The sequence below is a fragment of the Papaver somniferum genome, chromosome 3 (assembly GCF_003573695.1).
Source record: "Papaver somniferum cultivar HN1 chromosome 3, ASM357369v1, whole genome shotgun sequence".
Lineage (NCBI taxonomy): Eukaryota > Viridiplantae > Streptophyta > Magnoliopsida > Ranunculales > Papaveraceae > Papaver > Papaver somniferum.
The window spans coordinates 114239329-114266006 of NC_039360.1; the positions used below are offsets into that span (position 1 = coordinate 114239329).

The 26678-nt window shown below is 38.6% G+C and overlaps 1 non-coding gene across 1 annotated transcript; it reads left to right on the forward strand.

Annotated features, from left to right (window-relative positions):
- Positions 1 to 20026: 20026 nt before the first annotated feature.
- On the forward strand, positions 20027 to 20098 carry TRNAD-GUC. Its single transcript has one exon. It is a non-coding gene; the product is annotated as a tRNA-Asp (tRNA).
- Positions 20099 to 26678: the final 6580 nt, after the last annotated feature.

Below are 26678 nucleotides of genomic sequence, written 5' to 3' on the forward strand. Positions count from 1 at the left end.
CGATCCTCAAAAAAGCACTCCATATCTTCACGAGTGATGAAACTTGCAGGTTCCGTTGCTGGAGAGTCATCTGCAGCTTTGCGGAATTCTTCATCATGTACAACATGGATTAGAGAGATTTCAGGATCAGCGGCTGAAGATGTTTCTTTAGCTTTTCCTTTCTCGCGCTGAGGCTGAGTTCGTTCAGACGCAAGATTGTCTGTGAGAGTTTTAATATAAACACACAACTGCTTCTGTGTTGCAGCCACGTCAGTCTGAACCTTCATGAGATCAACTATGGTAGGCTGATTTCCTCTGGTTTCTTCAGGAGACCGATCGAAGAGTGGATTGTTGATGGTGCCAGTGCCGTCACTTGCAGGGGTTATCACTGGAGCATCAGTGCTTGGAGGAGTAGTAGTAACATGTGGCATAACATTGCTGGCTGGAGGAGTGGTATTAGCGGTACCACTGAAGCCTGCAATGTTTAGAGGAGTAGTACTTGCGATTGCAGTATCACCAGAAATTGCGATGTAAGAGTCGGGTGTTGAACCCGGATTGGTAACTGAACCGGACCTAAGATCAACCATCTTTGTGAGACTGTGAGATTGAGAATGATCTCTCACTGTGGTCGTCAATCTGTAGATGGGGAAAAACGATTTGCTGGTTTTTACGGAATTGAAGAGTCGTCCGTGTGGAGACTCCGTGAACCGAGCGAAATGTTGAACCTCACACAGATGCACTGCAAGAAGGGAGTTCTTTAAGTTCAAGAGATAAATCTGTAAGACCCCGGCCTAAACCAAGAACAATGGCCGTTCCAGAGTCAATTCGGTCACAAGAGAGGATGGGTTGATCTGTAGGAGGGAAGCTGAGAAATGTGTGAGATCAATGGTGATCTGAAATTGTAGGTTTGTTGTGAATTCAGTGTAAGAATGCTCTGAATGATTTAGTTTTGCCCAATTGTGAGTGATTTCTGTGAGTTCGTGTAGACGAAAGATTGTCTGTATGAACTTTGATAAGAAATTGCTCGTTTAGGCGACTGTTGTTCGAATGTTCGAAAACTCATGTCCATTCAATCAGGATTCAGAGACATTTTATAATGCCGGAGTTGAAAACACCATGATCCCATGAAGTGTGACAGTTGCTGGAATCAGAGAGTGGGAAGTGAGAAATCATGTTTAAAACCAATTACTCATCGTGCAGAGACTTGGTTAACTTTCCACCCACTACTTTGCTGACTCTTCCAACTGATTGCACGACTCGCTCACATTCTCATCGTGGGTGAACACACGTGCCATAGACCGCAAGACCAAAACCCTAATTAATATCCCCCCATGTGACACGATTGAAATCTCGTGATTGTGGAGTCAATTGCTGACTTTATGGGACGATGAGTCCATGTAGTGCTGAGTTGAAGATGATTAGAAAATGTTCTAAAACTCGTGAATTTAATATGTCTGCTGAGACGAGGTATCGTTATAACCTAAGACGAGCAAACTGCGTTGCTGAATTGTTGAATATTGATAGTTAAACCAATATTATTTTTATCTGAGCAAATATTGCTAGTCTGAGCGAATATTGCCAGTTTGAGTGAATGTTTCCGGTTCGAGCGAATATTGCTAGTTTGAGCAAATATTGCTTGTTTGACGAATTATTGGTAGCAAGATCAAATAAAATATTAATTTAAATTAATGACTGCTGGGTCGAGCAAAATAAATGAGAATGTTGATCATGGAATCAACATAAAATTATCAGTGTTTGAATCTGCTCAGAATCACGTTTCTGCAAAGCTTTGGATTCAAAACCCTAATTTTACCGGAATGATGATTTATTGCAAATCAACACAGGACCGCCTACATTGGATGACGGGTTCACCATATAACTCCCAAATGCTCGAATGAGCAAAAATACCAAAGTCTCTTGAGGACCAGTTGGTGAAAGAATGATTAAATGTTGATTTAATCATTTACTGAAATAATGCTCGTGTGAGCAACAAATCATCAAACTTGATGTAGAAAATATGAGGGACCCGCAAAGAGGTCATGGGACCGGCTCCTGGTGGCGTGGGACCAATAGATGGTCGTTTGAGCAAACTTCCAATTGTTTGGAAAGAGTTTGAACCTAATATGAGCAACTGAGTAAATTAGGTTAAAATCATTAAAGCATGTGGGACCAGCTGTTTGCAAGCCTCAGGGTCACCCTTGGTCGGTCAAGGGGATGTGCCCGTGTCACCATGATGTCCGTGCTTCAGTCTTGAGAATTTTGATATTTTCTGGTGCACGTTTGAGCAACATTTGGAGAAAATATGCAAAATCCATGGTTTTGCTGAAACTGGGAAAAGTACATGAGATGATGTAAATAATAAATAAAAAATGGGATTTCAAGGTGTGGGACCGGCACGGCTAGGGCATGGCCAGCCGGCTGACAGACGTGGTCCCACATGCTTATCCCAGTTTTATGTGATTTCTCTAATTTGAGGGAAATTTCATGAAACTTGAGAGTTTGGTGAAATTAGGGAACTCTCATGAGAGATAAAATAATAATAAAATAGGGAATGGGAGTGTGGGACCGTCATGTCTAAGGCATGGCCGTCCGGCCAATGGGCGCGGGTCCCAAGCCACTCTTCCCAATTTTATGTAGTTTTGATGATTTTAGCTAACTTTCATAAAATCAAAAGTATATTTTGAAAACCAAGATATTTTGTTGAAATCAGGGAGTTTTCATGAAATCAGGAAACAAAACACCAAATAATAATAATATAATAATGGCATGTGGGACCGGCTAGGGCATGGCCGGCCGGCTAGAGCCCGGTCCCACAAATTTTCTCTATTTTTTGATATTTTGATAAAATCATGTGATTTTAGAGAAAATACATGAAATTAGGTAATTTTATGGAAAATTCATGAAATCAAGGGAATTTTCATAATTTAAGAGGAAAATAACAAAATAATGGGGACGTGAGGTGTGGGACCGGTCACTGATGGTATTTTCAATTGAGTTGTAGTAAGATGAATCGTTCACCCAGACTTGTTAAAATTGTTTTTAGGATTAATAAAGGAAAAACACTAAAAATATAAAAATTATGTCACAAGATGAAGAGACGCTGAGACGCGGGATTCCACTACTTTTCATATTGTTATGGTTCAGTCATTAACTCTAGACAATATAGCTCAAACAAAAGAAGTTGTGACTCTAGTTCTTTGCCAAAAATAGATTTCGTAAAATATTATTTGTAAGTTAAAAGCATGACGCATCTAAAGTATTTATAACTAAGCATGCGACATCTAACAAAATAACAAATAATTAATAGAAATCATAAAGCAATTAAATCTATGCAAAAAGTCAATAAAAGAATTAATTCATTTACCACAATCATGAAAAGTTGCTTCCTCCGTTGTCCCAGTGATGGGGTCCAGCTCCGCATGGTGAAAACACACTCAAAGGAATTTTTCATTGCTCAAAAAGGTGTTTACAAGGAGAAAATGGAGAAATAATTCAAAATCAGATTTGTAACAATTATATTTGTTACAAACCAGAGAACTACGACCCTCGGCTGTGGGTCGTATCGCTGTAGCATATAAGACTAGACTATCCTGCGACTGTCGTATACACTGTAGCATAAACGACTGCTTCTTGTGGTCTTATGTTCTTTGTATGTTCTTCAATGGAAGAAGCAGAGACAATCTCTGCAACTCTCGATTCTCTGCTGTATTCTCACCCCTAACTCTCCATCTCCCTCTCTAAAACGTACCAGCATGCTATATATACTCGACAGCACCAAGAACAACTCGTAATAACAACACATAATCCTCCATTACTTGATATTATTCACGCCTGCCCTGTTGAGGAAATAATCTCTTATTCTTCTCTCTCATGCGTCTGTGGCAGCTGAAACTTTCCAAACATGTTACTATCACGCCAATGATTGAGTGAAACTCTCTCCGATCACACGCCATTATTCAGTTATACACGGGGAAGGAGACAGACATCACGAGATATTCTCGTGCTCTGATTCACGCAAATCCACGTAACCAACTCATTTTGTCGAATCAAATCTCATTACCATCCCTGTTTGGATAAAACAAGCCCAAATCAAACAAAATCCGAGAGAAAGTCCAATACAAACTCTCTCGAAATCATGTCAGAAATCATCTCCGGTGAAAGCTAGTTTCCGTGTCTTCCCTATTTTACTTCGAACTGATCATCCAGCCAAATCTAATTGATTCTAAAGCCCAAAACATCTCTGTTATGCTCAAATAGAACTTCCCAAAGAATTTCATCCATTGAATCGCATTGGAACACCTTCAAAATCCGAACCCTAATTCTGGTCGTATGCTGCAAAAGTTCCCGCCAAAAACTAAAATTTGAATGAAGAAGATGGTGTCCCCCTATCCTGTTCTGGGGTGCGAATAGCAGGTGCCCAACTGAAGTGCCCCTTAGTATTTGAGGTGCCCCTTAACCAAAATGAGAGTCCGCATAGCACGTGTCCTCCGGGTGCCAAAATCAACTTTTCGAGCCGAATTTTCCAAAAATGTTTATTTCCCAAAAATACCTACAAACACGAAAAACACCATTATAGGTATAAAATCGAGCGCCAACAATATATAGTATTGAGATCAAATTAGACACAAAAATGTGTCTATCAGTCACGGCCAAGGCAGGGCCAGCTGGTGCTCCCGCAACACCTTTTCCTAATTTTATTATTTTTGATAAAATCATGTGATTTTAGAGGACATACATGAAATTAGGTAATTTTATGGAAAATTCATGAAATCAAGAGAATTTTCATAATTTAAGAGGAAATAATAAAATAATGGGGACGTGAGGTGTGGGACCGGCCACGGCCAAGGCATGGCCGGCTGGTGCTCGGTCCCGCAACACCTTTCCCTAATTTTATTATTTTTGATAAAATCATGTGATTTTAGAGGAAATACATGAAATTAGGTAATTTTATGGATAATTCATGAAATCAAGGGTATTTTCATAATTAAGAGGAAAATAATAAAATAATGGGGACGTGAGGTGTGGGACCGGCCACGGCCAGGCATGGCCGGCTGGTGCTCGGTCCCGCAACACCTTTCCCTAATTTTATTATTTTTGATAAAGCCCATACCATCTCTGTTATGCTCAAACAGAACTTCCCAAAGAATTTCAGCCATTGAATCGCACTGGAACACCTTCAAAATCCGAACCCTAATTCTGGTCGTATGCTGCAAAAGTTCCCTTCAAAAACTAAAATTTGAATGAAGAAGATGGTGTCCCCCTATCCTGTTCTGGGGTGCGAATAGCAGGTGCCCAACTGAGGTGCCCCTTAGTATTTGAGGTGCCCCTTAACCAAAATGAGAGTCCGCATAGCACGTGTCCTCCGGGTGCCAAAATCAACTTTTCGAGCCGAATTTTCCAAAAATGTTTATTTCCCAAAAATACCTACAAACAAGAAAAACACCATTATAAGTACAAAATCGAGCACCAATAATATATAGTATTGAGATAAAATTAGACACAAAAATGTGTCTATCAGTCACGGCCAAGGCAGGGCCGGCTGGTGCTCCCGCAACACCTTTTCCTAATTTTATTATTTTTGATAAAATCATGTGATTTTAGAGGAAATACATGAAATTAGGTAATTTTATGGAAAATTCATGAAATCAAGAGAATTTTCATAATTTAAGAGGAAATAATAAAATAATGGGGACGTGAGGTGTGGGACCGGCCACGGCCAAGGCATGGCCGGCTGGTGCTCGGTCCCGCAACACCTTTTTCTAATTTTATTATTTTTGATAAAATCATGTGATTTTAGAGGAAATACATGAAATTAGGTAATTTTATGGAAAATTCATGAAATCAAGGGAATTTTCATAATTAAGAGGAAAATAATAAAATAATGGGGACGTGAGGTGTGGGGCCGGCCACGGCCAAGGCATGGCCGGCTGGTGCTCGGTCCTGCAACACCTTTCCCTAATTTTATTATTTTTGATAAAGCCCATACCATCTCTGTTATGCTCAAACAGAACTTCCCAAAGAATTTCAGCCATTGAATCGCACTGGAACACCTTCAAAATCCGAACCCTAATTCTGGTCGTATGGTGCAAAAGTTCCCGCCAAAAACTAAAATTTGAATGAAGAAGATGGTGTCCCCCCATCCTGTTATGGGGTGCGAATAGCAGGTGCCCAACTGAGGTGCCCCTTAGTATTTGAGGTGCCCCTTAACCAAAATGAGAGTCCGCATAGCACGTGTCCTCCGGGTGCCAAAATCAACTTTTCGAGCCGAATTTTCCAAAAATGTTTATTTCCCAAAAATACCTACAAACACGAAAAACACCATTATAAGTACAAAATCGAGCGCCAACAATATATAGTATTGAGATCAAATTAGACACAAAAATGTGTCTATCAGTCACGGCCAAGGCAGGGCCGGCTGGTGCTCCCGCAACACCTTTTCCTAATTTTATTATTTTTGATAAAATCATGTGATTTTAGAGGAAATACATGAAATTAGGTAATTTTATGGAAAATTCATGAAATCAAAAGAATTTTCATAATTTAAGAGGAAATAATAAAATAATGGGAACGTGAGGTGTGGGACCGGCCACGGCCAAGGCATGGCCGGCTGGTGCTCGGTCCCGCAACACCTTTCCCTAATTTTATTATTTTTGATAAAATCATGTGATTTTAGAGGAAATACATGAAATTAGGTAATTTTATGGAAAATTCATGAAATCAAGGGAATTTTCATAATTAAGAGGAAAATAATAAAATAATGGGGACGTGAGGTGTGGGACCGGCCACGGCCAAGGCATGGCCGGCTGGTGATCGGTACACCTTTCCCTAATTTTATTATTTTTGATAAATCCCATACCATCTCTGTTATGCTCAAACAGAACTTCCCAAAGAATTTCAGCTATTGAATCACACTGGAACACCTTCAAAATCCGAACCCTAATTCTGGTCGTATGCTGCAAAATTTCCCGCCAAAAACTAAAATTTGAATGAAGAAGATGGTGTCCCCCCATCCTGTTATGGGGTACGAATAGCAGGTGCCCAACTGAGGTGCCCCTTAGTATTTTAGGTGCCCCTTAACCAAATTGAGAGTCCGCATAGCACGTGTCCTCCGGGTTCCAAAATCAACTTTTCGTGCCGAATTTTACAAAAATGTTTATTTCCCAAAAATACCTACAAACACGAAAAACACCATAATAAGTACAAAATCGAGTGCCAACAATATATAGTATTGAGATCAAATTAGACACAAAAATGTGTCTATCAAATACCCCCAAACTTATTATTTGCTAGTCCTCGAGCAAATTTATTCTAGAAAAGAAAAATCCTAACTCACTAGGTGGCCCTAGTGACCGAGTTAATCTCGGGAGGGTTTACCAAAGGTGTACCCACAAAACCTTTACTCCTACTTGGTCACAAGTATCCAAAGAGCTATGAGGACATACATATTCTCAACCTATCTCCAAGTAACTAGAATGTTAGAGAAATTAAAGGTGCCAGCTCTAAAGCCGACTAAAGAAAAGGTGAGACACATCCGCAACACTGCTAGATAAAGAGATATCCGCTACACAGCTAGATAAACATTGTAAGATGCGTCCGCTGATTTACAGCTGGATAAGATTAGGAGAGAGATAAAGATGAGAGGGACATCTGCTACACAGCTAGACTAATTATGTGTGATGAGTTAAACCAGTGCTAGAAAGATCTTGTGCCAGATTGAAAGCAGACTAACAAAGCAACCAAATGTATCTTTCTTCGACTCTCTCATAGTGCTCAGTAGAAACAGCGTCTTCTTCGGTCTTCAACTGTTGATGATAAACTATCGAACCTCATAGAACCTTGACAATTAACTCTTCTCTTCGATTTCTTGCTTGACTTATAAATTTCTACTTCCCTTTGGCCTTATTGAACAAAACATAACGATGATTTTTTTCATTTCTCATTTTTTTCATTTTTCATTTTTTTTCAACACAAAAATAACAAGACAAAAATTTAAATGGCCATGATAAAAGGACTTTAGAACTTGGATCTTCGCAACTTGTGATATCTTGGTATCATGAACTTCAACAACTTATATCATTTGCTCTTATAACTTTTTGTAACTAAGTCTTCAACTTTTTTTTTTGAATTATTTTTTTCTATTGTTGCTTCTAAACCTTAAACGTCTTCAACTTTCTTCATAAATTTTGATGTCGCTCTGCTTGTTGATGATGATAAGTTTCTACTGAGAGAGAGTCGTAATCCAGTAACTAAGACTACATTGTGAGGTTGCTTTGTCTTTCTGGCATTTCCTGACCTACTTGCCTTTCCATCATGGATGGTTAGGTCCATCACGGTTACCCTCTAAAAGGAACAAGTTCTCTCCTAAATTTCAAGGATCTCAATGTATTTTTCTCTAATGTCTCAATAGATTGTTATCTCTAGCATTCCAATTTCTATCTTTTCGGTGAGAAACAGTATGTAAACTTAGCTAACCGGATACCATGTGACGCTAGAAGTTTCAAAAATGCGACTAAAATACCCCAAACTTAAATCTAACACTGTCCTTAATGATCTAAAGATAAAATTAAAAGCATGAACAAGGAGAAATTGTTACCATTTGAAGCAAAAGAGATAAGGAAACATATTACCGTGTCGCAATAATATTGGGTTACCTCCCAAGAAGTGCTAAGTTTAAAGTCTTCAGCCAGACATTGGAAGAATTAGTCACCTTATAGAATCATATAGCAGTAGCCGGAATAATTGTGGGTCATCTGGATCAAAAAGTATTACCCACAAGAAGAGGAAAGTGCAACAGACCAAGAAGATACCGAACATACCCTCGCGTAAGACAACTATATCTAGTTGTGGTTCAGGTTCAGGCTCTATAAAAGGGTCTAAATAAAAAGCTTTCATCGGTTGGATTTCCTCAAAGCTAAGATCCGGTTCAGGCATTAGAGTCTGGAAAAACTCAACTAAGAACTTAGAAGCATATAACAACAACCTGAATAATTGAGGATCCTCTAAGTCAATTAGATTTGACTCACACAGCTGACCACAATTAAAGAGGTGGACTTCCTTAAGAAAATGTGTCGACCCTAATATCCTAAAGTAATTAGGTTTAGTCTCAAAACTTAATAACCGGCACATCTGAAAATCATATGTTCCCACAATTGGTTGAAAAGTTTTTGGTGGGAAAACAAAGTCAATCTTGGTATCATAGCCTGGGTTAACCACATCAACCAGAGGATGGGTTTCTGATGAGTGCCAAATATTGTATATATTTATCCCTTTTTGTTGGCATTTAACTCATCCTTTGCGCATTAATTCTACATTTTATCCCATATTCTGTATTTTCATTGTTTTCAAGAATAAATATTTTTCTTACTTAATTTTGCATTTTTAGGTAATAAATAAAGTCTGGATGACTTGAGGAGCGGAAAAGAGCTGAAGAGTAGTGAAAAGCCGGGAGGAATTACGCAAGGAAGCCGCAAAGAATGGAGCGCACGTCCAAAAAGCTGGAAATGGGCTCAAGAAGGAAGAATTGTTCTTAAAGAAGATATGGGCTTGGCATACCCAAGGCCCAAAACCCTTACCCAAACCCATTTTCTATATCCATACCCGCCTCCATTCTCAGCCGTCGGATTGGATCCATCTCATCATCCGATGGTCGCTCATTCATAGAGCATCAAAATCTGAAGTCTCTGCCAAACACCACAGCGCTTAAATTCCAAGCCTTCAGATTAGATTGTAGTTGAATCCAACGGTCGATCCTATGCCTGTGCATCAAAACTAAATACTCCCGTTTTACACTACAGTACCTAACATCATCTAACACCGTTGACTTCGTTGTATTTCACAATCCGACGGTCGACGTGATTCATCTCTTATATTACCGTTAGATCTACCAACCATATTTGCATCCAACGCTCAACGTTTCTGATCATCATCTCCGATGTACATGCTCCACAGTGAAAAGTCTTATACCCTAAAAACCATCGAGAGTTTTTTCTCTCATTCCCTTTTCTCTTCCGTTCTTTCCTCCCTGTTGCCGTACCGCTCCACCACCAACTCCACTGCCGCTCCACCGTACCACCATGTCCGCCACCACCAACTCTGCCACAACCACACCACCTACCGCACATGGTAACTTTCAATCAACTTCATCAACATCACACGATTTCAGTGACGTGTGGAATTGATGAGAATGATTGCATGTTATCAATCGAAGCTAGAAAAGGCATAGGAAGGAGCAGTGAAGTCAGAGGAAGGATGGGTCAGCGATTGATTGAAGAAATTGCGCCATCAAAGTAAGATTTTACGAAACCCTAATTTCTCAATTTTTGGGATTTTTATAGAAAACCCTAATTTCTGTTAGGGAGAGCATAGGGAAGCTAGAGTAGGGATATGGGTATGGTTGCATTAGGTGAATTAGGTAAAACCAAACCCTAATTGTACTGTTTTCAATTTGGGGATTTTTTGGGTAGAAACCCTAATTGTATAATTTAGGGATTTGGGTATAAATAGCCTTGTGTGTATGTTGTAAAACTTATGCCTGGAATAGCCGGCGTCCAGAACTTAGTTCTGTTAAATGTTCATTTTGTTGTTCACTGTTTATCCATTTTAATGTTTTGATTTTCTCCATTTTATGTCACTGTGATGTTGTTATGTGTTGTTCCTGTTATGAACTCCACTGTTGTGTTATGTTTGTTCTTTGCTGTCACTCCCATATTCCTGTTATGTTATGTTTCTGTAATGTTTGTATCATGTTCTGTAATGTTCTTGTTATGTATGTTCTAAACCTCAAATGCTAGGACTAGATGAAACCATGAATCAATAAGATAGTCTTCATCATGTGCAGCTCTTGTCCAATGTTGTTAAGCCCTTAGACTAGTTGTACTTTAATCAGACAATTAGTACTTTGGTAACTATTTTAGCTGTGAGTAGAATATCCCTTAGGTTAATGGTGGATTCAACATCCTAGTGTTCTTTCATCACTCTTGTTTACTGTTTTGTGTGAATGTTAGGCTAAAGCCTGTGAAGCATTGGATTGATTGAGCAGTGGGGAGAAACTAGTGCTCACTAGTGACTGTGAGCAAGCTGGTTCTCTTCCCACTCTAGTAGTATGCCTAGGCTCACCTTCACCATTTCACCTTCACCATCTCCCCTGCCCTTGGCTTAGGCCTTGGTATGTAACTGTTTCCAGTCACTGTCATCACCTAGTAGTTTCTTTGATGTTTTTTTTTAGTTTACTTGTTCATTGTCTCACATTTTGTCACTTTCATTGCCACCTTAACTTTTACTTTGTTCCACTCTGTTTTGCTTTTGTTTTCTGTTTAGTCTCATTGTTTAGTTTCACTTCCATTCTGTTTAGTTTCATTGTTTTGCTTTTGTTTAGTTTCACTTTGTTCCATTCTGTTTAGTTTCATTGATCTGTTTACTTTTGTTCTGTTTAGTTCATTTTGTTCATAGTTACTGTTTACTTTTGATTCTGTTCACTGTCCAAATTCAATTCTATTTTCTGTCACAAAAGCCCACTGTAAATTCTTAAGGTTATAGCCAAAGGCTAAAAGCCCAAGTCACTTCAGGCCCAGTCCAGTTCATTGTTTGAGCCTGAGCCCAAGTTCACAGTTAACCAAAGCCCAGGTGAAAGGCTAAAAGCCCAGTTCACAGCTCATCATTCAAAGGCCCAAAGCCTAGTGCACTTCAAGACCAACTGAGCCCAAGCTCAGTTCATTTCATTGTTAAAAACAAACCCATTAGGCCCAATTTACTCAAAGGGTATTCAAAGCCCAACAATAGCCATTTAGAGCCCAAAATAGCTAGAAACTACAAAACACACCCAGTCTCTGTGGATCGACCCGTACTTGCACGAGCTACAACTGACGACCGTGCACTTGCGGTATTACTGTAGGCCCGTTTTCATTACGCTTCAATTTTATACGCTTTCCCGGGTCCACCAAGTTTTTGGCGCCGTTGCCGGGGACTAGCCAGTAGAGAATTAAAACAATTTTAATTTTGCAATTCCAATTTCTGATTTTTGCATCACTGTTGACAGTTAATTTTGCATGTTGTTTTTAGAATTTTATCTTGAATGTTTGTGATTATCTCGTGAGCACTGGGGATGCTCTCTGGACTAGCCAGTAGAAACTTGAAACAAAATTTATGCAATTCCAAATTTCAGTCTTCTTATGCAGTTACAGTTGATTGTTGTATGTTATGTTTGAATTATTTTGCATGATGAATGCTTGTGTTTGTAACATGTTGAGCATGAGCTAAGTAGCAACAAGCTAAGGCTTTGATGAAGCCTTGGTGCACTGTCAAATGGTAAATTGCTAGGATAGGATGCCATATGCTTGTTTTTCTTGTGCATTGGGAAGAAAGCAGTGCTATGATTGCTTGTGATTGATTGTGCTGTCAAAAGACAGTCAATACTAGGGGTATTTCTGTTAGCAAGCTGTTTTTCTTTCCTTTCTATTGTTTGCATAGGACTCAACTCAACCTAGGAATATGCTATTTGATTAGGACACAAGGTGGAATCCAAGCCTTGGCTTAGCCACAATTTCCTTCTCAGTCACTTACATTTTCAGTTCTGTGTGCTTTCAGTTCAGTTTATTTCTTAGCTATTATCTTGCAATTTGTAGTCTTTGTGCACTGAAAACAGTGCACAAAATCTCCCTTTGCCCTTGGCTTCCAAGCCTTGGTTCTTAGCTGCTTTACCTTGCTGTTTTCTTAGCTGTTTTCTTTGCTTTACCTTGCAGCCTTGGTTCATGCCATCTGCCTTCTTTGTTTCACTGCCACTATAACATTGTGAAATTGTATCTTGTTTTACATCATTTGCTAGCTTAGGAAAACTTCTTGTATGCTCCCACTCCCTGTGGACTTTCCCCTGCTTTCCTCTTATATTATAAACTTGGCCTTGTATACTTGCAAGTTCTGTGTGTCTTTGCCTGTCACACCAAGTTTTTGGCGCCGTTGCCGGGGATTGGTGCTGTGTTTTTCTTGTAGTTTTATTAGCTATTTTTGCATTTCACTGCATAGCATTTGCATCTGCATCTGCTTCACTTCATTTGCTGTTGAACCTGCTGTTCTGAACCAGTTTTTCCTCTGCTGGGACGCCACCAAGGAAAAGAACCAAAGCCCAACTGGGTTTTTGCAACAATATCAGAGCAGCTGGGCTGTGCTTAAAAGGTAACCCATTTAAGAGAACCCGAATTGTGGGCTTCCAATTTTTTAATTGTGGGCTTGTAATATTAAAGCCAATTTTTGGGCTTCTCTTATTTTCTGTTGGGCTTGTTTGTTTTATTTGTGGGCTTGTTTGTTTAATTTGTGGGCTTGTTTTTAATTTTTGTGAGTTTGTTTAATTTGGACTTGTATTTTGTATTCTGGGTTTTTAAACCCAGCTGAGCTTGTAACTGATCACGCTAGGTTAACTCGTTAGTGGGCCGAGTACCCAAATTCTAGGCCGAGATTTTGGACTCAGTTTCACCAAACGTTTTCAAACCAGCTGAGCCAAAGCAAACACAAAACCAACAGTGGGCTTGCTCCCATTCAAAAACCAAATTTTATTTTCTTTTTTTTTCAAAAAATAAAATAAAATAAAATAAAATAAAAAATTATTTTCTTTTAAAATAAATAAATAAATAAATAAATATTTTCTCTCCCATTCAAAAACCAAAAATTTCTCCCATAAAAACCAAAGTTTTCCAAATGTTTCCCTAAAAAACCAAAATTTTTCTTTCCATCAAAGCCAAATGTCTCCCGACAAAACCAAATTTTTCCCAAAAAGTCCAATCCCATTAAAAACCAAATTTTCTTGTAGATAATGTGTTAGTTAAAATTCCTTTTGTATATATTTTGCTAATCCAATATGATCTCGGCTGAAATATGTTGGATTTTTTTCCTTGAATAACGGAGTTTTAATCGAGCTATCGCCGTACAATCGGGTATTCTCTCTCCTTTTACTCTACTCATCATGTTCCTCTTCATATATTGTTTTTTAATTCTTTCCATATTTTGAAACATTGAGGACAATGTTTAGTTTAGGTTTGGGGGTATAGAGTAGATACTTTGATAATATGCCATAATTGAAAACAAGAACTCCTTCTTTTTGAAAAAAATTAAAAAATCAAATTAAAAAATTAAAAAAAAAAAAAAAATCATAAAAATGGAGCTCATTTACCTTGAAATGTTGACTCTTGTGCAAATATGTAATTATTAGGAGTCTTAGTCTAGATATTTAGGCACCCTGATTCTAGCACAATTCACATAGTGATAAGAAATTTGCACGCGCACGATCTACCAATACATGTATGGCCTCGATCTTCAAGGTGTTTGATAGGAAGTTACGATTGCCAATCACTTTAGAATACTGAACGAAACTTGACTAGCTTGTTCTTTGGTTGGTTGGGATAGAAGGTGGAGGTTACATTAAGAAAGACAACCATCGAATTTAACTGGGTGCATCAAAAAGGGCTACCTCTTGCAAAGTGTCATGTAATCTTTTGTTTCCTTTTGTATATGTATCAAAAGTGTTTCTTTGTTCAAAAAAAAAAAAAAAAATCAAGTACTTATCAATTCCATCATCTCTTGTTCCAAAAAATAAAAAGAGAGTAGTCAATGTAAACAAGAGTCATGTAAATAGTCATTTTTGTTGTTTCATTGTAATAAGCAAGGAAGGGTGTATGCCATTGATGTACAACGCGAGTAATTGTGAAATACCTCCAACTCATTCACAATTCTCGTAAAGTCCGGACAGCTAGCTAGATTTCGACCTTGGTTCGTAGCCTGAGAAACTATCTCTTGGTGATTAGTAGTCATAACTTCAGATCTTTCTTTACACATGTGTAGATACACTTCACACTCTTATCACATGTCTTTTTTTTGTTATCAGTGCTAGGATTGTGCCTTTGATAGCTAGATTGACATCTCCATTTTGCTGTGAGCTTAAACTGTTTTGCACATGTCACATTTGATGGAATCTGAGCTTATATTTTGACCTAGAACTTTGTAGGTACGTTCTAAGCAAACCTTCACGAGACTTCAACTCGTCCACTAGGGACACTTAGTGGTTTAAAAGGCTTAGTGCATACGCTAAATGCATTCGAGAGACCAGCGACAGTGGTATAGTTAGATTCCTTAGTTTTGTTTTACTTGAGGACAAGTAAAATTCAGGTTTGGGGGTATTTGATGAGTGCCAAATATTGTATATATTTATCCCTTTTTGTTGGCATTTAACTCATCCTTTGCGCATTAATTCTACATTTTATCCCATATTCTGTATTTTCATTGTTTTCAAGAATAAATATTTTTCTTACTTAATTTTGCATTTTTAGGTAATAAATAAAGTCTGGATGACTTGCGGAGCGGAAAAGAGCTGAAGAGTAGTGAAAAGCCGGGAGGAATTACGCAAGGAAGCCGCAAAGAATGGAGGCACGTCCAAAAAAGCTGGAAATGGGCTCAAGAAGGAAGAATTGTTCTTAAAGAAGATATGGGCTTGGCATACCCAAGGCCCAAAACCCTTACCCAAACCCATTTTCTATATCCATACCCGCCTCCATTCTCAGCCGTCGGATTGGATCCATCTCATCATCCGATGGTCGCTCCTTCATCGCGCATCAAAATCTGAAGCTCCTGCAAAACACCATAGTGCCTAAATTCCAAGCCTTCAGATTAGATCACATTTAGATCCTACGGTCGCTTCTTTGCCTGCGCATCAAACCTCGATACTTCCGCTTAACACTACAACACCTAAATCCATCTTGCACCGTTAATTTTGATGTATTATACATCTAACGGTCGATACATGCTCCGTTCAATCAAGCCGTTGGATCTATCTACCATCTTCACATCCCACGGCTTCGTATTGCTAGACATCAAAACTCTATGAACCCGCATCACACCGAAATAACCCTAGGATATATAACCCAAAAAAATGAAGAAACCCTAATCATTTTCACTTCTCCTTCTCTTTCTTCCTCTCTGCCCGTACCACCTTCTCCACCGAACACCATGTCCGCCACCGTACACCACCACCTTCTCCACCATACGTCACCACTTCCACCAGCTCCAACAACCACCCTACTTCACCCTAGAAACGTACCCATCACCCTAGTTAGCCCATAGCACAAACCTACCCACTGCTAGGGGTTTGATATGGGGAAAACAAGGTAGATGGCTATATGATTCATCACTGCGCAATGGAGAGAATGAAAGAAGAGCAGCAGAAGAAGCACACGGGTTCGACAAGACCAAACGAGTTAGGTAAAAATAGGAAAAACCTAATTCATCTTTTTGATTTTGGGGAATTTTGGATTGAACCCTAATTTTAGGGTATAAATACTGGGGTTTGTATAACGGTGAGGGGTGTGCTTGGGTTAGCCGAGATACCCCCTAATATGGGATACCTTAGTTTTAATTTCTGTTTTTAATTTCAAAATCAATTTAGGGTTTCTGTTTCAATTTAATTTTCAATTTCAATTCCTGCTTCAATTTCAGTTTATTGCATGCTAAAATTCTGTCTTGTTTCAGTTCCTGTTTTGATGTTTAATGTTTGTGCATGTTTCAATTTTTGTTAGGTTTAGTAGCAATTTTTATTTCAATTTTATTTTACTGTTGTGTGTTTGTTTTGATGTTAATTCCATGTTAATCTTAATGTTAATGCATGTTTAATTCCTGTTATGTTTTGATGTGTTATGCCCTGTTTAGCTTATACCCCTGTTTTGTCTGATGTTTAGGATATTTGATCTCATGCAATGTTTTAATTATGTTTAATTTTAATGTCATGTTAGTGCCATGTTAGTTCACTGTAAATGTTTAGTGTTATGTTTAGTTCACTGTTAGGTTTAATTCACTGTCAAGAAGTGGAATGCTAGGTTAGAGCTTTGAAGCATTGATTTGATTGAGCAATGGGAGAAATTAGTGCTCATAGCAAGCTAATTCTCTTTCCATTCCATTTGTATGCTTAGGATGCATTGTTTTGATTGAGCAATGGGAGAAATTAGTGCTCATAGCAAGCTAATTCTCTTTCCATTCCATTTGTATGCCTAGAGCCACTGCCTTGGCCTTGCATTGTCATCACTGTTAGCTTCACCATCTCCCCTGCCCTTGGCTTAGGCTTTGGTTCACTTGCATTGTTCTCTGCTTGTAGTTGCTGTGTTCTGTCACCTTCTCATAATCCTTTTGCCCTGTGTTGCTTTTTCCCTGTGTTGCCCTGTGTTGCTTCCATTGTCTTTGCTTCACTGCCATCTCTGTTTTCTTCCTCTTGCCTTGTTCTGCTGCCTTGTCTTCCCCTTGGCCTGCTGCTTTCCTTCCACTGCTGCTGCTGCTTCCTCTTCAAAGCTCAAGTTCAGTCCACTAAAGGCCTAGTTCTCAGTTCAAGACCAAGCCCAGGTTTGAACCAAAAGTTGAAGCCCACTGTCCATTGTTTGTACAAACTGAAGCCCAGTTCATTAAGGCCCAGCCACAGTTTAGGTTAAGGCTCAAAGCCCAGTTCAGTCTTGGATTAATCTAGAAGCCCAATTCAGTCAACTGTGGGCTTAATCCAAAAGCCTAAACTCAAAAGCCCAAGACCAAATCAATTGAGTCCATTCCATTGCACTTCAAAGGCCAAGCCTAGTGCACTTCAAGACCAACTAAGCCCAAGCTCAGTTCACTTCATTATCAAACAAGCCTATAATCCAAAGGTACCCATATCCCTTTTGGTATTCAAAAGCCCATTAACCATTCAAAAATCCAACAACAAATTAGAGCCCAAAATAGCTAGAAAACTCCAAACACACCCAGTCTCTGTGGATCGACCCGTACTTGCACGAGCTACAACTGACGACCGTGCACTTGCGGTATTACTGTAGGCCCGCGTTTCATTTCGCTTCAATTTTATACGTTTCTCCGGGCCTACCAGTTTCTAACAACTGAGTTTCTTTCTGGACATCATTAGGTTCGATAAAACATGTATGAAGATAATCTTGTAAGATTGTTGAGGCATAAATGTCAAGTCCTACACGAGGGAACTTTCTAAGAGTTAAAAAACACGGAGAATGATAATCACCCCCAAACTTAGACTTTTTTGTGTCTCTATAAAGACTAGTCACAACTTCCCTAATTTCTAGATCATCAGATTCTTGGAAATGGTCAATTGATTCTTCTAAGTTGGGTTCATCCTCACTCATTTCTACGAGTTTATCATCTTCTAAGACTAGTGTTTCTAAATCGCCAGATTCTAAAACAGTATTCTCAGGGTAAACTCTTTCCTCTAAACCATCATCACAATCATATAAAGGATTATCAGCGGAATTTTCTAATAAAGGCTCATTAACTAAGGTGTTAATCATAATAACTTCCTCTGATTCACTGATAGGCACATCAAATAATGGATTATCCAACATACTGCAGGCTAAAGGATCATGAACTACATCGTCTAAAACGGTGGTATCTCTAGTCAAATCCTCATCCTATTGAATAGGTGAATAATTATTAAAATTATTTGGATTTGTACTAGAAACAACACTATCATTATAAATCTCAATCGGAGTAACAAATTCCTGATCACTATGCCTACATATTTCATGTTCTTCATCAATTCTATCCTCATCATAATCATCACTATAATAACATGAAAATGATCGAACCTTATCAAAACAAGTAGTGTTACCAATTCTAACCTCGTCATCTTGATTATGTGAATAAAAACTATCCTTATTTTCGAGGGTGGTATTGGGAAAACTACATTGGAAATTAAGACTATCCTGAGCAAGTTTTTCCACAATCCTATTTGTATTCTCAGTAAATTGCTTGAGGGTCTCTTCTAGAGATATCTTAGTTGACCGCTCTACGGAATCTTCTGGGAGAAGAATATTATAAGTATCTTTCATAAATAACTTCCGTGCTGAATCATTGAAACTCTTGAGAGTCTCTTCTAGATAAATAGAATAATTGTTTTGCTCGTATGACCTGTGGGTATGTGGATAGTAATTGGGCTCAAAATGGTATGGACCATAACCATCAAAGGTTTCGCGTTCCCAATCACTATTCACATTATAGTCATAAAAAGGATAATGTCTAAGCTGCTCAGTCGGATACTCAATGTATTTGCTATTATAATACAAGTTCGACATCCTAACTGCAAGGGAATTCTAAACAAACACAAAGAAGGCTGACTCAACCATAACAAGCCTATTTTATCTAGCAAACAAAAAGCATGATGGCTCCACTTAGATTGTTTCTAGACCAGCTTCTAATCCTTCGAAAGGGAATTCGTTACAATTTGAGCAAACCCCTCTGGAATCAATCCGAGTCAAAGTAAGTGGAATAGAGGCGAGGGAAGCTGCATGGAGCTTTGATACCCAAGGCCTCACCGCATTACAAGGAGGTGCAGTCACGCATTCAACTCACAGAAACCATCATGAACTTCGAAGTATGCTTAAAAGAGTAACCAATATTTCTCGAATGACTTTCCTATTAAGCTCGCTACCATATCGGTCTCGTTCTAGTCAAAATTTTAGGCTTAGGTTCGTGTAGGTTACGTGTTCCTAAGGCGGGCAAGAAGGAAACAGTGATGACATCCGAGTCCTTATCTTGATTTGGCCAGGCCTTGCCCTTTACTAGAAAATTAAATCCGATTTCAGGTCCTCAACATATAAGCATACAAAATCATCCAGTAAACCCACTGACAGGGGATTTGCGGGTGTTTAGAATTCTTACCTCCCGTTCCAGACGGGGGATGAACCGTTGAAGTTGACTCGGGCCACGAATCCTATGTCATGTACGAACCCGAGGGGCCGAAGCGATATCGTAATCGCCGTCCTTCTCTGCAAACAGTTTACTTAAAAGTACCCCTCCGTAGGGTTTAAAAAAAATGTCCAATGTCCAAAAATAAAAATGTCCAAAACTTTACAAAAAAAAATAAAAAAATAAAAAAAAATAAAAAAATTGAAGACTTAGTTACAAAAAGTTATAAGAGCAAATGATATAAGTTGTTGAAGTTCATGATACCAAGATATCACAAGTTGCGAAGATCCAAGTTCTAAAGTCCTTTTATCATGGCCATTTAAATTTTTGTCTTGTTTTTTTTGTCGTTGTAGTATAGTGGTAAGTATTCCCGCCTGTCACGCGGGTGACCCGGGTTCGATCCCCGGCAGCGGTGCCAAAAATTGATGGTATTTTCAATTGAGTTGTAGTAAGATGATTCGTTCACTCAGACTTGTTGAAATTGTTTTTAGGATTAATAAAGGAAAAACACTAAAAATATACAAATTATGTCACAAGATGAAGAGACGCTGAGACGCGGGATTCCACTACTTTTCATATTGTTATGGTTCAGTCATTAACTCTAGACAATATAGCTCAAACAAAAGAAGTTGTGACTCTAGTTCTTTGCCAAAAATAGATTTCGTAAAATATTATTTGTAAGTTAAAAGCATGACGCATCTAAAGTATTTATAACTAAGCATGCGGCATCTAACAAAATAACAAATAATTAATAGAAATCATAAAGCAATTAAATCTATGCAAAAAGTCAATAAAAGAATTAATTCATTTACCACAATCATGAAAAGTTGCTTCCTCCGTTGTCCCAGTGATGGGGTCCAGCTCCGCATGGTGAAAACACACTCAAAGGAATTTTTCATTGCTCAAAAAGGTGTTTACAAGGAGAAAATGGAGAAATAATTCAAAATCAGATTTGTAACAATTATATTTGTTACAAACCAGAGAACTACGACCCTCGGCTGTGGGTCGTATCGCTGTAGCATATAAGACTATCCTGCGACTGTCGTATACACTGTACCATAAACGACTGCTTCTTGTGGTCTTATGTTCGTTGTATGTTCTTCAATGGCAGCAACAGAGACAATCTCTGCAACTCTCGATTCTCTGCTGTATTCTCACCCCTAACTCTCCATCTCCCTCTCTAAAACATACCAGCAGGCTATATATACTCGACAGCACCAAGAACAACTCGTAATAACAGCACATAATCCTCCATTACTTGATATTATTCTCGCCTGCCCTGTTAAGGAAATAATCTCTTATTCTTCTCTCTCATGCGTCTGTGGCAGCTGAAACTTTCCAAACATGTTACTATCACGCCAAAGATTGAGTGAAACTCTCTCCGATCACACGCCATTATTCAGTTATACACGGGGAAGGAGAGAGACATCACGAGATATTCTCGTGCTCTGATTCACCCAAATCCATGTAACCAACTCATTTTGTCTAATCAAATCTCATTACCATCCCTGTTTGGATAAAACAAGCCCAAATCAAACAAAATCCGAGAGAAAGTCCAACACAAACTCTCTCGAAATCATGTCAGAAATCATCGCTGGTGAAAGCTAGTTTCCGTGTCTTCCCTGTTTTACTTCGAACTGATCATCCAACCAAATATAATTGATTCTAAAGCCCATACCATCTCTGTTATGCTCAAACAGAACTTCCCAAAGAATTTCAGCCATTAAATCGCACTGGAACACCTTCAAAATCCGAACCCTAATTCTGGTCGTATGCTGCAAAAGTTCCCGCCAAAAACTAAAATTTGAATGAAGAAGATGGTGTCCCCCTATACTGTTCTGGGGTGTGAATAGAAGGTGCCCAACTGAGGTGCCCCTTAGTATTTGAGGTGCCTCTTAACCAAAATGAGAGTCCTCATAGCACGTGTCCTCCGGGTGCCGAAATCAACTTTTCGAGCCGAATTTTCCAAAAATGTTTATTTCCCAAAAATACCTACAAACACGAAAAACACCATAATAAGTACAAAATCGAGTGCCAACAATATATAGTATTGATATCAAATTAGACACAAAAATGTGTCTATCAGTCACGGCCAAGGCAGGGCCGGCTAGTGCTCCCGCAACACCTTTCCCTAATTTTATTATTTTTGATAAAATCATGTGATTTTAGAGGAAATACATGAAATTAGGTAATTTTATGGAAAATTCATGAAATCAAGAGAATTTTCATAATTTAAGAGGAAATAATAAAATAATGGGGACGTGAGGTGTGGGACCGGCCAAGGCATGGCCGGCTGGTGCTCGGTTCCGCAACACCTTTCCCTAATTTTATTATTTTGGATAAAATCATGTGATTTTAGAGGAAATACATGAAATTAGGTAATTTTATGGAAAATTCATGAAATCAAGGGAATTTTCATAATTTAAGAGGAAAATAATGGGGACGTGAGGTGTGGGATCGGCCACGGCCAAGGCATGGCCGGCTGGTGCTCGGTCCCGCAACACCTTTCCCTAATTTTTTTATTTTTGATAAAATCATGTGATTTTAGAGGAAATACATGAGATTAGGTAATTTTATGGAAAATTCATGAAATCAAGGGAATTTTCATAATTTAAGAGGAAAATAATAAAATAATGGGGACGTGAGGTGTGGGACCGGCCACGACCAAGGCACGACCGGCTGGTGATCGGTCCCGCAACACCTTTCCCTAATTTTATTATTTTTGATAAAATCATGTGATTTTAGAGGAAATACATGAAATTAGGTAATTTTCATGATTTTAGGGAAAATTATGATAAAATATGAAATTGGACGCGGGACTGGTCACGGCATGACCAACCGGTTGGTGAGCCCAGTCCCCTGGCGCCCCTGCTAATATTTTATTATTTTTCCTTCCTATTTTGCATAGGTTCCTCATTCATTTGTATTTTTGAAATGCTCGTTCGTGCATTCAAAATGCTGGTATGTGCATTATCTGCTAATTACACTTGCACCATTTTTATCAGGGCTTATTCGATGCTCAGATGCCTGTTCCGTTGAATATTTATTACTAACCTGTGGAATTCTGCTGGGAAGAACCACAGATTGAAGTAACGAAATATAAAGAGGAATCGTAGAATATTGTTGAATATTCAGGCGATTAATTGACGACTCGTAGAATATTGCTGGATATTCAGACGATTTGAGATAATTAATTGTTGGCTCTATACTAAAAGGGCTTCATGTCTAGGAGCATTAATTATCTGAGGGTTGAGCAATATGAATTTGCTGGAGTGTCATATTCCTCTTGCATAGTCGGGGAAAATCTGGTTACATCCCGAAGACGTTGTCGCTCTATACTAGCAGACATGCAGTCTAGGAGCCGCCCAATGTTTCGATTCTATACAGTATGGGATGTGTCGTGGCCTCAGCTGAGAGACTGCACATCTTCATCTTGTCTGAGAGACTTTCTCCATCATAGGTTGCATGATCTTTCATGCATAGAGACATGAGTCTCGATACTCATCTGATTGCCGGATCCGGAGTAATTACTGAAATTGCTCAGTATTCATGAGATATATCGTGGCCTCAGCCGAGAGACTACGCATCTACACGTACTCTGAGAGACAACCTTCTCAGTCAGAGATTAATGACATGAGATTTCATGCTTTAATGAGAGACATGAGTCGCAATACTCATCCGGATGCCGAATCTGGAGTATAGTTTTACAATTCTACCCTTTGTCGAAAATCCACCATCTACACCCCTTTTCCTCCAAGTAGCGCGCTTTTACGACTTCGTGCTACGAAAACACAATACAAACTTACTTTGTTAGTGTTGTTTAATTAGAAGATCAAACAACTTATCTTATGTGAAAAAAACTCTAAAAATATTTGCAAATTGTTTAGGAGATAAGATAAAGTGGCTAGTGTTGAAAATTCATTAATTGGATAGCTATAAAATCCCGTATGCCTTTTTGGATAATTTGGTACCTATCATGAATTTGTTGAAGACTTCTTCCCTTTGGATTCTCATAGTATCGCCTATATTGGTTATATATCTTCGCCAAAAAGGTTTCAGGTTCTACCCTTATGTGGGAGAGATCTGCAACTCGACTTTCAGTATACCATGTTTTGGTTATGGTCAAATCTTCACTTGGATCAAATGATGCCATGGTTGTATGTAGAGGTATGGAGAAAGTTAGAAAGAGTAGATGATTAAATGAGCTTTGAAGAGTATATGTAAATAGGTGTGTGTTTTTTTGTAAAGAGAACTAGTATATTTGTAAGATAGTTCCCAAATCTAGCCGTTCAGATAATAAAGCAATGCAATTGTACCTGCAAAAATTTGAATTTCGGCCTCATCGTCAAGGTTTACTTTTCCTTACAACACCGACTAGGTATAGTCGTCAGGATTGTTGTTTTGTTACCTGACGACTATTAGCATATTTGCACACTGGAAGACGGTCATGTTCGGTAATCCTTAGACGTCACAACTGTTATTTATAAAATGACGAGTAACATATAGTCGTTTAGGTCTTAATGTTATAAACATGCCGATTAACTTTTGTACACAGGAAATGGTCACATCCATCAACATTTAGTCGGCACTATATATCTATAAAAGAATGCCGGTTATGATATGGGCATCTGGGTCGTAATGTTATAAACATGCAGACTATAAGTAGTTTTGCACATAAGAAATTGTCACATCCATCAACGTTTAGTCGTCACTGTAGATGTATACAAGCATGCCGACTAAGATATAGTCGTCTAGTCGTAATATTATAAACATGCCGACAATATATGAGCAGTTTTGCACATAGGAAATGGCCACAACCGTCAATAATTAGTCGGAACCATAGTGGTTTAAAAGAATGTCAACTAATATGTAGTCGTCTAGGTCGGTATGTTCTTAACATGCCGACCCTATTAAATACATAATTTTTGGTTCCAGGGTCGTCAATCTGCCAAAAAAAAAGGGTCTCGACCCTGTTCTGGTCGTCATTTTGTAAGTATTAAAACATTGACGACTAAGGTGTTGAAACTTAATATAACTAAGAAAATTATTCATTCAACAACTATAAATCCAACATTTATCCGGAAAAAAAAGAAACATTTGTCCAAACATCCATAAAGAAACATGTGTCAAGCCATTGACCATAAGATACTTTTCTAACACATTTTTTTTTTTACAAATTCACTCATGACCGCGACCACGACCACCACTCCAGCCTCGTTTAGCAGCATCGTGTCGTTGGTTTCCACCTCCACGGCTAAGTGGAATCTTTAGTTTAGCATTTGCTCGGCGGAACATTTCTGTGGAGTCTTCATTATCAGCATTCTTAGCAAAGTCAATGTGCTTAGTTTATTGTTCAACCGACAAAGGCTCTCTTGTATCTCTCGCGCAACACATCATCTTCACAAGGGTCCTTCTATTTTTAGATAAACAAAAAACAATCAATTAAAACTCAATAATCTGCATAAATCTTAAAACAATAAGAGTGACACAATATTTACAAAATTTCTTAAGACTTGTTGTTCGGTATTTCGCGGTGTTCTTCTTCTTATGAGCCGGTTGATCAACAATTTATTCCCTAATCATAGTAGGCTGAGCAAAATCGGAGTATCACATCATATAATTTTCACGAGCTTTATGACCTTCAATCACCTCGTCCAAAAGACTCTAATCAATTCTATGGTTATGTCCATCATCCCAATTAAAAATTTATGGTGGTGGAGTGTAGACGACGCCAGTAGATTTTTGGGACGTGTTGCACTCTTCCCTTAACACTTTAAACAATGGCTCATCACCGGGATAGGGTTTTTCTTTGACGTAACCGATTGTCGTATTACCTGATATGGATTGTACATTCAAAATCCTTGGGGGTAAAACAATGGACCGTAGTAAAATGCAACATCATTTCTCCTTATGATTATTTTATCTTTTCTATCGTATCGATACGGATCGAAGATTTCCTTATCCGCAGTCATGTTTTCCAAGGCAGCTCGCATGTTGATAAGATGTTGAGGCATATCCTTATCCTGACCATCAACAAAAGTATGCTTGCGTCCTCTAGGCTTGTGCTTCGCAAGATCAGTCTTGACTTTGATATTAGGATTGACTTTCACCAAGGACGGGAAATTCTCATATATCCAAATCTATGCAAACACAAAGTATCGTAAGAATCTTATCTTACCAAACACTAACTACATAAATATTTTGCGAATAAAAATGATTTAGACAATTGATTTACGTGAAATAGACTTAGATTCCTGTTAACTTGTTTCACTAGTGACCTTGAAGCCCTTGTCAACTCTGCATTAAAGTGGCCGACTATGACCGGTTAGGCTAGTGAACGACCAAGATGGCACGTTACAACATAGATGGCCTAGTCAGTGAACAACCAAGATGGCAGTACACTAAATATACTGTTAAGCGCTAAGATAGAGGGACCCTGTGGGGCCATTGACGTGCAAAGATAGCTACACTGTAAGGACATTATACAAGTAATGAATCTTATTGGGCGACACAATGAATCTTCATTGAAGGAAGGAAATACAAGGCCAAAGTGACAAAATGCAACATGCAATGTTCGCAATGATGCATATCCACAGAATTGAGTTGGCCCAAACTCAAGGATGATGCAAGAGTGTATAATAGGACAAGGGTTTTCCTATGCATTAGTTCAAGGTTGGGCAAGGCTTGAAAAATGCAAACAAGCTAGTAAACAAGAGTAGGCATTGTTATTTTCAAGAAAATTGGATACGTGAAGCATTTGACGCATGAATAACCAGAATGAGCTAAAAGAAAGACAGAGAGGATTGTAGCGCAATGTTAGTTGTACATTGGCTTAGGAAAAAACAACTACAGGTCCATGTTGGATGAGTATTGATTCAATGCCAAGTTCAGTAATGCGCAAAATTTGCACGTTATGGCTCAAGTGACGGCTAGGAGTTGGTTAATGGCTTTACAAGCATGCCAAAAGTGTGAGAAATGGGAAAATGGTTATAGAG